This window comes from Bombina bombina, chromosome 7 (assembly GCF_027579735.1).
Source record: "Bombina bombina isolate aBomBom1 chromosome 7, aBomBom1.pri, whole genome shotgun sequence".
NCBI classification, from domain to species: Eukaryota; Metazoa; Chordata; class Amphibia; order Anura; family Bombinatoridae; genus Bombina; species Bombina bombina.
Genome location: NC_069505.1, coordinates 513589959 through 513601883, shown reverse-complemented (window position 1 = coordinate 513601883; position 11925 = coordinate 513589959). Strand labels below are relative to the sequence as shown.

The 11925-nt window shown below is 37.9% G+C and overlaps 1 protein-coding gene across 1 annotated transcript in view; it reads left to right on the top strand.

Moving 5' to 3' along the window:
• Positions 1-408: 408 nt before the first annotated feature.
• Positions 409-11925, top strand: part of LOC128666929 (oocyte zinc finger protein XlCOF8.4) — a 249673-nt gene continuing 238156 nt past the window's right edge. The window contains exons 1-2 of the mRNA XM_053721749.1: positions 409-447; positions 3573-3719. The gene's annotated coding sequence lies outside the window, so the exon portion shown is untranslated. The remainder of the gene's footprint in view (positions 448-3572; positions 3720-11925) is intronic.

Sequence of the window (11925 nt, the reverse complement as noted above, 5' to 3'; positions counted from 1 at the left end):
AGTGTGCACATAATTAAATAACCTAGTGCTGTTGGCAGTTACTGTTTAGAACATTACACTACTGGGCACTGGAGAGTGAAATACTTACTGTTTACCAGTCAATTTGCCCATAGTAAAAAGGGGAATTAGCAAAGCATTACTTTTTAACTATCTGCAAACAGTGTTCTGTCGAGAACTGCAATTCATCGAAAATTTCAGTTCTCAACAGAAAGTGAGTGATGTTTTCTTGTATTTTTATGAAGGAATCAAGTGACGCCAATAACTGCAGCCACTTCCGCTGCAACGTCCCCCAAATGATTCCCGTCACCCCGTGTGCTGTGACAAGAATGAGTTCAGTGCTTCAAGTCCCGCCCACGCATCTCAGGAGTTGATATTAGGCATTCTGTCATATGAGGCACTCTGGGAATTGTAGTCCTACAGTTAGTGATTTACCATGGCCTTAAATGGGTAAATATATCGTTAATATATCCGTGATATTGTAAATGTAACGTGCATACTAAGCTACCGTGCCACGGGGAGGGGGGATGGCTGAACAAGCAAATAACTATATATGTCTTGTCTGTGTTGGTGAATATGAAATTTTGAAGTATACAAGCGTGAGTATAAAGCCTGGGAAACTGAGCATTATATAGGATCTTGAAAGGGTGAGTAGGGGCTGATGAGTATGTGGGGTGCTGAGCAGGTGGTTAGCGTGAGGGAGAAGGGGTCTGGAAGGATGAGCAGAGACTGGTGTGATGGAGCTGACATGATGATTAATGTAGCTGTTATGAAGGGAAGGGGTTGAGCAGGGGCAGTTTTGAGGTAGCTGAATGTAAGCAGGGGAGGGTGTGAGCTAGTATCTAAGATGTTGAGCAGGGCGGGGGTGGGTGTGAGGAATTACAGTGTGATGAGTAGCTTGTGTGAGAGAGAGGATAAGAGGGTGATGATTAGTTACTTTGGTGGTGAGAGGATGAACAGTAACTGGTGAGAGAGAAGGGGTGAGGGTGATGATTAATTACTGGTGAGAGAGAGAGGGGGGGGTGAGAGGGTGATGATTAATTACTGATGAGAGAGCGGGTGAGAGGGTGATGATTATTTACTGATGAGAGAGGGGGTGAGAGGGTGATGATTATTTACTGATGAGAGAGGGGGTGAGAGGGTGATGATTATTTACTGATGAGAGAGGGGGTGAGAGGGTGATGATTATTTACTGATGAGAGAGGTGGTGAGAGGGTGAACAGTAACTGGTGAGAGAAAGGGGATGAGAGGGTGACCATTAGCTGGTGAGAGGGTGATGCTTAATTACTGGTGAGAGAGAGAGGGGATGAGAGGGTGATGATTAGTTACTGGTGGTGAGAGGATCAACAGTAACTGGTGAGAGAGAGAGGGGGGGGTGATGATTAATTACTGATGAGAGCGGGGGTGAGAGGGTAAACAGTAACTGGTGAGAGAAAGGGGATGAGAGGTGACCAGTAACTGGTGAGAGAGAGAGGGGGTGAGAGGGTAATGATTAATTACTGATGAGAGAGGGGGTGAGAGGGTGAGCAGTAGCTGGTGAGAGTTGTAAGGGAGATGACAGTATGATGAGGAGCAGATGTGAAGGGTAATCAGGGGCCAGTGTGAGGGGGCTGATAGGGCTCACCCTAGGGGCTTGTGTAAGGGGGTTGATAGGGTAAGCAGGGGCCAGTGTGAGGGGGCTGATAGGGTGAGCAGGGGCCAGTGTGAGGGGGCTGATAGGGTGAGCAGGGGCCAGTGTGAGGGGGCTGATAGGGTGAGCAGGGGCCAGTGTGAGGGGGTGAGCAGGGGCCAGTGTGAGGGGGCTGATAGGGTGAGCAGGGTCCAGTGTGAGGGGGCTGATAGGGTGAGCAGGGGCCAGTGTGAGGGGGCTGATAGGGTGAGCAGGGGCCAGTGTGAGGGGGCTGATAGGGTGAGCAGGGGCCAGTGTGAGGGGGCTGATAGGGTGAGCAGGGGCCAGTGTGAGGGGGCTGATAGGGTGAGCAGGGTCCAGTGTGAGGGGGCTGATAGGGTGAGCAGGGTCCAGTGTGAGGGGGCTGATAGGGTGAGCAGGAGCCAGTTTGAGGGGGCTGATAGGGTGAGCAGGGGCCAGTGTGAGGGGGCTTATAGGGTGAGCAGGGGCCAGTGTGAGGCAGAGCGGGTGAGTAGGGGCTGTGTGACAAAAGCTGAGAAAACGATCTCTTGATAGTTCTGTTAGTAATAATTAAAAAGTCAGTGCCTTACAAAGGGGTTAAGAGTTGGTATAATTTCATATGTAAATGATTGAACTATAAATGCAAAATCCATAGTTACATTGGCTAAACTTTAGAAGTTAAAAAAAAATCAGTGCATTTGTGTTTATGCCAGATATTCTCACTCAGAGGTGACGTGTTTCAGTAAACATATAAAGTTTATTCTTTTATCAAAAAATGGGAAAGTCTACTTTGAAACTGCCACCTTCTCATAATGTGACCTGTTTCAAATAAAAAATTTTGTGTTTTTTTTGTTTTTGGTTTTTATATAATTTTTATTGAGGTATATCAAAACATAACAAGAAACAACTCACATTTAGCAATTTATACAAGCAATCTTTTGCAAGTGACCAGATTGTTACAACTTATCCATGTCCACGTTATACCTCATTGAAGTACACAAGAACTAGAATGAACCAAACCTAGTGGATCACACATTAAAATGGTACACAATAACATATAAATAAAACCTCAAATGATTATCTTTTGTATACATATTCCAAGACAGTATTTTTTAAACAAACCAGAGTTGAAACGAACATACTCCATGGAGCACCATACAATGGTTATCTAGACTATATGAGCAAAAGTTCACTCTTAAGATCACTATTATAGGGGAATGGGTAATATTTAAAAAAAAAATAGAATAAGAAGCATACAATGATTTCTATATAGAAATCGCAGGTGCTATGGAAATATAAAATAGAGTAAGTTTAAGTGAATAATATCCCATAATACCTAGGAGTTTTGTCTTATATATTCTTTAAAGGGTAGAAACTATAGTAATCTAGCAGACTAGAGTAAGAGAACCAGGGTTGTCTCTATGATTTATGTATTGTCAGCCTATAAGTTGCTACTCTATGCACCTGTCCAAGGTCTTGTAGTGTCCAGATTACTTACTGGAACCATATGCTTCTTAGTATTGAATCACATACTTGGAGTTTGGGGAAAAGGGTTAATGGAATCTATGTTCCTCTGTTTATCCAGTAAACAGGTCTAAATGTGGGAGGGCGGATCCAAGAATAGAAGGAACCTGAGAGGAGGGCATCATTTGTACTATAAGGTCATCTCACATACAAAAATAGAATGTACATATCTGTAACTTCTCTATGGAGAGTATGAATACACATGGGCCGGAGGAAGGATAAAATGCTATAGGAGTTGCACTTATAATAATTGGGACCTCTCCTAATAACAGTGTTATGTGTGACGGGCTTCTGTAATTAAAATATAAAGGTCAATGCTGTTTCAAATAATTTGTTTTCACACCCGCACATTGTACAGTTTTGTGCTATAAGGATGCTTTTTTTCATAATACAGTTACAAACATTATGCTTTTCCCCCCAGTCATATACAAGAATAATAGAGTTCCTGCTCACAAGAGCTTGCAATCTGCAAATTTAGGAACACAAAGAAGAATTGTGAGTTCATACAGGAGCGAGAGAACAACAGCAGGTTCAGCCGTCTGCATAACCTCTTAAGGGCTACTTAGCTGTAAGTAGTGTTTGTCACTTCTATAACTTCCATGGAGAAAAAAGTCATAAAAGCTAGAGGATAAAAAATGTATTTATTTTCATAAAAAAATATAATAATTTAAAAGTTTTAGTCTTTGTAACCTCAGATTAGTACCAGGTGTGTGCATATAGGGCTGATCCATTGTGTGTGTGTATCTATATGTGTGTGTAAGTAAATAAATAAATATATATATATATACTATTTGTATACTGATTGGCCCCACATACACACACCAGGTTCTGATCTGAGCTGTACAATAAACACCTTGAGATTCTAATATAAATGTTTAGTTGTGCATAGAAAAACAACTTTGCAATATATATGTACTTTATTTTTGTTGCCCCCTTTTTCATGCAATGTAACAAAATTGTGGCTTTACCTAAGTCTCAGAACTAAAAAAAGAAGACTACATGGTTTTCAAGATGAACTTTGCTACATATCTGTTCATGATTTGCTTTACCAGATCAAATGTATTTTATACTAATAATATAACTTTGGCTAGCTTTGTCTGCAGACTCAAGCCTGGATTGGCTCTTCTTAATAAGGCTGGGTGGAGATTGGCTATTGAAAAACAAATGCAGCAAACAAATGTTTAGACTTGGCTGATATTTTATTCTATAACAAGACAACTGAAATGTCTTGTAATTAGAAAGTGTTTACTGCCCCTTTAGCTAATTACATAAAACAAAAAAGCAAGGGATCACAATACCACTGCTACAGAAACGATTATGAATGTTAAATAAGTACAACTGTATTTAAAATAAGTAACATCAAACAAGTAATACAGGTAAAACTAATGGGTTATAAATACACATACTATTATTATATAATATAAATAGACGGTCTACTCCAGAATTGTTATTGTTTAAAGGGACACTCAGGTTAAATTACATTGTCATGATTCAGATACAGCATGTAATTTTAAACAACTTTCCAATTTACTTCCATTAAAAAAAATGTGCACAGTCTTTTATATTTACAATTTTTGAGTCACCAGATCCTACTGAGCATGTGCAAGAATTCACAGACTATACGTATATGCATTTGTGATTGGCTGATTGCTATCACATGGTACAAGGGGAGTGGAAATATACATAACTTTGAAATTTGTTATAAAAAAAGCTACTACTCATTTGAAGTTCAGACTAAGTGCTATTGCATTGTCTTGTTATCTTGCATTTGTTGATTATGCAAATCTAATGTGTTGACTAGTCCTTTAAAGAGTTAGATAACCCCTTTATTACCCATTCTCCAGTTTTGCATAAGCAATACAGTTATATTAGGTGAAGGCTATACTTTGTACTTAATATGATTTTCTTTCTATGGAAAATAACAGTCAAGAGGTGGTTGTTCCATCAATGTGTTCAGATCCTGCTAGCTAGGTAGCGGATATTACATAATCTGATTGTAGTAAACGCTTTGAAGTTCTATCTCAAAGCAACTAAAAGATTTCAGACAAACTTTGTTTGTTTTTTCACTACTAAATCTAGTAAGGGGCAGAAAGCTACTAAGGTAGCGTTCGCCTATTAACTTAAAGGGACATAATACTCATATGCTAAATCACTTGAAACTGATGCAGTATAACTGTAAAAAGCTGACAGGAAAATATCACCTGAGCATCTCTATGTAAAAAAGGAAGATATTTTACCTCACAATTTCCTCAGCTCAGCAGAGTAAGTTCTGTGTGAAAAGTTATACTTCACCTGCTCCCAGCTGCAGATAAAAAAAAATAAAAATAAAGAAATGAACAGCAGCCAATCAGCATCAGCAGTGCTGAGGTCATGTACTCTTACTGTGATCTCATGAGATTTGACTTAACTCTCATGAGATTTCATAGTAAGCTTCCTTTACCTGATTGGTGAAATAATATGAGAGTTCACGAAGCTCATCCCTTCAGCTGTCCCAGGACAGACATACTAATATGCTGCTTAGAAATCATTTACAATGGGAGGTGGCTACTGAGGAACTTTTGAGGTAAAATATCTTTCTTTTTTACATAGAGATGTTCAGGTGATATTCTCTAGTCAGCTTTTTACAGCTATGCTGCATCACTTTCAAGTGTTTAAACATTTGGGTATTATGGCCCTTTAATTAAAAGGTATTCAAGACATTATTGACGGTGGGAAGGTTGCCTTCTAATCGTATTACAGTTCTTTCTTTAAGAGCGATTGTGGGTTTATGAAAGAAAATGCACCTTTGGAGCAGATTTGCAGAGCTGCAATATGCCACAGTGTCAGCTAAATAAGAACTAACAGAATTTTTTCCCCACCTTTTCTGTAACATAGACCATCGGCTTGGGTATTAATCCCATATGTAATGGAGGACTGTGGACCATCATCATTTTACGAAAGAAAACAAAATATTTGTTTACCTGATAAATTATTTTCTTTCAGAATGATGTTGGTAAACAGGCCCCACCCATTTCAATTTGTGGGCAACAGTTCTAATGACACTTCTATAGACACTGCTTTGCCTACCTATCTTTCTTATTCTCTACTCGGCTATACCTAACACTAAGAGAGAGATGGGAGGTGGAGGGTTTTAAAGCTCTTCTATGGTTTTCTTGACCTCCTCCTAGTGGCGGGAAATATGTCCCATATGTTATGGAGGACTGTGGACCATTATCATTCTGAAAGAAAATAATTTATCATGTAAGCATACATTTTTCTGTCTATAAGATATCACGTATTCTTGGTTTTGTATCTCTCAAACTGAATTTTTGTCTGCAGAAATAACATACCCCTTATTCACAGCAAAAATTTTATAAATAAATTATAACAAAGTTAATAAATAGACCTTAAAGAGGCATAAACCCCAGTTTTTTTCTTTCATGATTCAGATAGAGCAGACCATTTTAAGCAACTTTCTAATTTACTCCTATTATTATTTTTCTTTGGTCTCTTGGTATCTTTATTTGAAAAAGCAAGAATGTAAGCATAGGGGCCAGGCCATTTTTGGTTTAGCACCTGGGTAGTGCTTGCTGATTGGTAGCTACATTTAGACACCAATCAAAAAGCGCTACCCAGGTGCTGAACCAAAAATGAGCTGGGTCCTATGCTTACATTCTTGCTTTTTCAAATAAAGATACCAGGAGATCGAAGAAAAAATGATAATTTTGACTAGACTATCCCTTTAAGGTAATCATTATTTTCTGGAGATAATTCACCTCCCAATAATTGCATTAATTTCAATGATATATCTATGTATTTCTAATAGTATATAACATAACTAAATCAGTATTTTCTTATATAACTGGAAAAATAATCTGAATTATTATTATTATTTTAAAAATGAAACCTCTATGTATAAAATCATGATTTTAAATTGAGTTTTACTGCTAGTGATTTAAAGGGATATGAAAGGCTAAAATTATCCTTTTTTCATTGTATAGGCGATTCTCAATTACAAATATATTTAAATACCTTGTGTTGCCATTTTTCAATAGTTTCCACGCAATCTTCCTCTAAAAATAGGAGTGTTTCCAAACCCACAGGCTCTTTGCAGCTGAAACCGGTGGATGTATCCTGATTGGCTTACACTTTGAATCTCCAACAGCTCACTGAGCTGACTGAACAGACACCTGTAACAGCTACATCTCAAGGAACCAAGTAAAGAATAAGAAATATTCAGCAATACTCTGTAAACAGGCTTACCACAAAGCCATTGAGTGACTGCACTCTCTTATTTAGAGACTCATCACAAGATCTAGGAACAGATGCCTGTGTGATCACGCAGCTATATTGGCTGACAGGCTTACACACAGGATACTTCAACACTATTCACCCAGCGGTGTTAAGGTACTTTATATCTCCATTAGATCACATTTGGAATAACTCTCCCATCACTTAAAGGACATCTTCCTATGTATGTGCACAACCATTGGAAAATCAATGTAATTCTTATAACTGATTCTGTTCCTTATATTTTTGGAAACTAAAATGGACAAATAGCACTTGGACACTTTTTTTTTTCTCTCCCTATTTTGCTGGCATACATTTCATCTCCCCATCGTTCTTATATATATTTTTCATATTTTTTAGATATCGTATATATTTTATACCACTTGGTCCATCATAGACTATTGCAACAGTTTTCTTTTTATGTGTAGAGGATCCTTATAATTGTTTTATTGTAATATTTTATTATGATATAGTATTGTTAAGAATCAATAAACTCATTCTCTTACCCATACGCAATTATTTTATATATCATTTATATTTCTTTGCATACTATAATTGTTTAATTATAGTTCACTATTTGATATAACTAATACACACATTTGAACTGACTAGCTATTAGGTATCACCCTCTATTAATTTATATATCATAGTAGATGCCCTATTGCTTCTCTTAGCGCTGCTCCAGTTCTTTGCTTTAAAGATTTCCAAAGCCCAAGAGCTCTATAAAACCCCTCTCATCTCACAGAAACCTCAGTCTTGTCTTTGCCTCCGCTGGAGGATGGTGAAGAATGAAGATGTGCATATGATTCTTCAGTGAAGAGGGGCTTTTAGTCTATGTTGAGACCCGTTTTCCCCTCAGAGTACAGTGTTTGTCAGAGGGATATATATGGGGTATGGTTAGTGGCTCTCTTTTTCACCTCATGGAAAATGTTGTCATAGTGATCGCAGGGACTGGTCTTTTGCCTCCTCCTATGGATCTACAATATGCTCCTATTTCAAAACCTCTGCTGATATGTTTCAGTACTGGTTTGGCTTTCTACTGGTTGTCAATAGAATCATATATTAGATAAGTGTTGGTAAGTATCATATTTTTATTTATGACACTCTGTAGGGTTGTTTGGGCAATTTATAGTTATATATTTATTAATACATATATATATATATATATATATATATATATATATATATAGCTATAGCCTTGGCACAAAATCTTTATATTATTATTATTCCCCTTTAAATTTTTGCACGCGTAGAGTCTAGTTTGTGTTTTTTAAGGCGCATCAGCCTTCGGGTCTGCATGTGTTTGGATAGCGCACTTGAGCCCTTGGGATTGTGCTCCGGGACGTAAATGTTTTTTCCTGCACTTCGGCTTTCGGGTTAGCGCACATGTGCCCTCTAGTACACGCACATCTGGATTTGGCGTGCTAATCTCCCTTTTATCAGTTTTATCTTTCACGTCCATCCCCCTATTCAGCTGTCTCCTGCATTAGTTATTATTTTGGCTTAGTGTGTCTGAAATGTAATTTGTATTAAACTTTTATTAAGTGGGTAACATTTCCATTCCTCAAGCTTTTTTAAGGGGATATAATTGCATATGCTATTGTAGTTTAATGTCATAATGGAGCCTTCTGATTCTGTCCCTAAATCTACCTTAGAAGCTGGGTTCTCTGAACACTTTCCTACTAATGTTAAGTGTGTTTATTGTAAAAAGGCTGAGTTATCTCCTCCAGCTTATTTATGTGACTCATTTTAAAAATGTTAATGCATTCTGACCAACCTAATGCTGCTTCTATGGGGATTACTGCTTCTTATGTTTGTTCCTTACATGAGAGCTCTACAGATTTTGCTCTAGGTGTGAAAGATCTCATCAAATCTACCATTTCTGAAATGTTTGCATCTTTCCTGCCTCTGATGATGGGGAATCTTCTTCTGAAGTTGTACCTGATTCATCCTCCCCTTTTTTTTTTTTCTTTCTTTCTTTCTTTTATTTAAAGTTGAACATATTTATTCCCTTTTAAGAGGTTTTGCTTAATTGGGGTTAAAGACTCTAAGGGTTCTGAGGATAAGCCCTTTAACTGTTTAGATTCAGTTTTTAAAACTGTTGCTAAAATACCTGAGGTTTTTCCTATTCCAGATGCTGTCTCTGAAATCATTTCTAGGGAATGGTCTAAGCCATGTAGTTCTTTTAATCCTTCTGCAAGGTTTAAGAAGTTATATCCCTTACCTGCCTCTAATATTGAACTGTGGGAGACTGTCCCTATAGTAGATGGGGCCATTTCCACTCTGGCTAAGCGTACTACTATACCTTTGGAAGACAGTACTTCTTTTAAGGACCCTTTAGAAAGGCCCTTCTATGAAATGATTCCAACCTCCTATGTGCAAGCAGGTTATTTGTTTAGGCCAGTTATCTCTATTGGTGATGTGACTGCTGCTTCTTCTTACTGGTTAACTAGTCTTTCAGTGCAGTTTTCTAATAATTTTTTGACCCTCTTGTGGAATGCTCAAAAATGCTAATTCCTTTATTTGTGATGCTGTATTTGACATTATTAAGATTAATGTTAAAAACTTGTCCTTGGCAGTTCTTTATAGAAGAGCTTTATGGCTTAAAGGGACAGTCTGGTCAAAATTAAACTTTCATGTTTCAGATAGGGCATGTTATTTTAAACAACTTTCCAATTTACTTTTATCATCAAATTTGCTTTGCTCTATTAGAATTCTTTGTTGAAAGCTAAACATAGGTAGATTCATATGTTAATTTCTAAGCCCTTCAGGACCGCCTCTTATCTCAGTGCATTTTGACAGTTTTTTTTACAGCTAGACAGCACTAGTTCATGTGTGCCATATAGATAACTTTGTGCTCACTCCCATGGAGTCACCTAAGTGTCATCACTGATTAGCTAAAATGCATGTCTTTCAAAAGAACTGAAATAAGGGGGCAATCTGCAGAGGCTTAGATACAGGGTAATCACAGAGGTAAAACGTATATTAATATAACCGTGTTGGTTATGCAAAACTAGGAGAATGGGTAATAGGTAAAAAGGGAATACCTATCTTTTAAAACCATAACAATTCTGGAGTAGACCGTCCCTTTGAGTCCTTATCTGATGATATGGGGCTAGATTACACGTTTGCCCATTTGCGGGAGCGAGATAATTAACCAGACATTACAAATGGCTGGTTATTGCTTCTGTGAGCTTGCAGTAGCAGTTAGCGCTTAGAAAATTAGCCAGAGATCAGATATCTGGTTAATTTTATTAATCTTGCCCAAAATACTGTCTAGTGTAGTTTATTAAAATATAAAGATGGCAGCATCTTTATTTTTTAATAAAATGACTGCACTAGGCAGTATGTTGGGGTTAAAGTTGGTGGGAGTAGGGTGTTAGAAAAGAAAAACTTCACTGAAAAGTGCCTTTAAATTGTGGTCTATGGTAACTGTGTGTTCCCTGTAAATGTATATGCTTATATACACATATATATATTTATGTGTATATACACATATTAACACATAAATATATATTTATATCAACATATATTTGTTGCCATCTCTGCTCGCATTCGCATTGCTGAAAACTTATAATACCAGTGCACATTATCGTGCACTAGTATTACACAGTGGAGCACAAATTGATATTTAGCACTTCACTTGTAATCTGGTCCATGGTGTCTAAATTCAGACATTTATCTCTTTCTTTTCAGGGAAAAGAAACTTTTTGGTTTTGATTTGGATTCCATAATTTCTACTGTTACTGGAGGTAAAGGGGCTTTTCTTTCTCAATCCAAGAAGTCCAGGGGTAAAATCTAAAGCCTCCAATCATTTTCGTTCCTTTCGTCAGAACAAGGAACAGAAATTTGATTCCTCCTCTCAAAAGCAAAGCACCTCTGGCCCAGTCTAGAGGCCTAGTGCTAATCGCAACAGACGCAAAAGCAACCTAAAAAATCTACATGAAAGTGCGGCCCTGATCCAGAGGCTCTGGTAGGCGGCAGGTTATGCCTTCTTCAGGAAGGTTGGTTTCAGTCTGTTCCAGATCCCTGGGTTCTAAATATAGTTTCTCAGGGTTGTCGGATAGGTTTCAGAACAAGGCCTCCCAGAGGAAGGTTTTTTTTCTGGTCAAGGAATGCCTTAAAGGCCCAAGCCTTTTTTCAGTCAGTTTCAGTTCTGGAAACTGTGGGAGTGATTGCTCTAGTTCATTTGCAGGAACAGGGGATGAGATTTTATTCAGATCTCTTCATTGTTCTAAAGAAGGAATGTACTTTCAGCCAGTTCTGGATCTGAAAGCTCTGAACAAGTTTGTTAGAATTCTTACTTTCAAAATGGAAACTATTCGGACTATTCTGCCTTATGTTCTGCAAGGTCAGTTTATGTCCAAAAAAGATTTAAAGGATACTTATCTTCATGTTCCAATTCACAGGGAACATTACTAGTTTCTGAGGTTTTCCTTTCTAGACCACCATTTTCAGTTTGTTGCTCTACCATCTGGTCTGGCTACAGCACCAATAATTTTCAC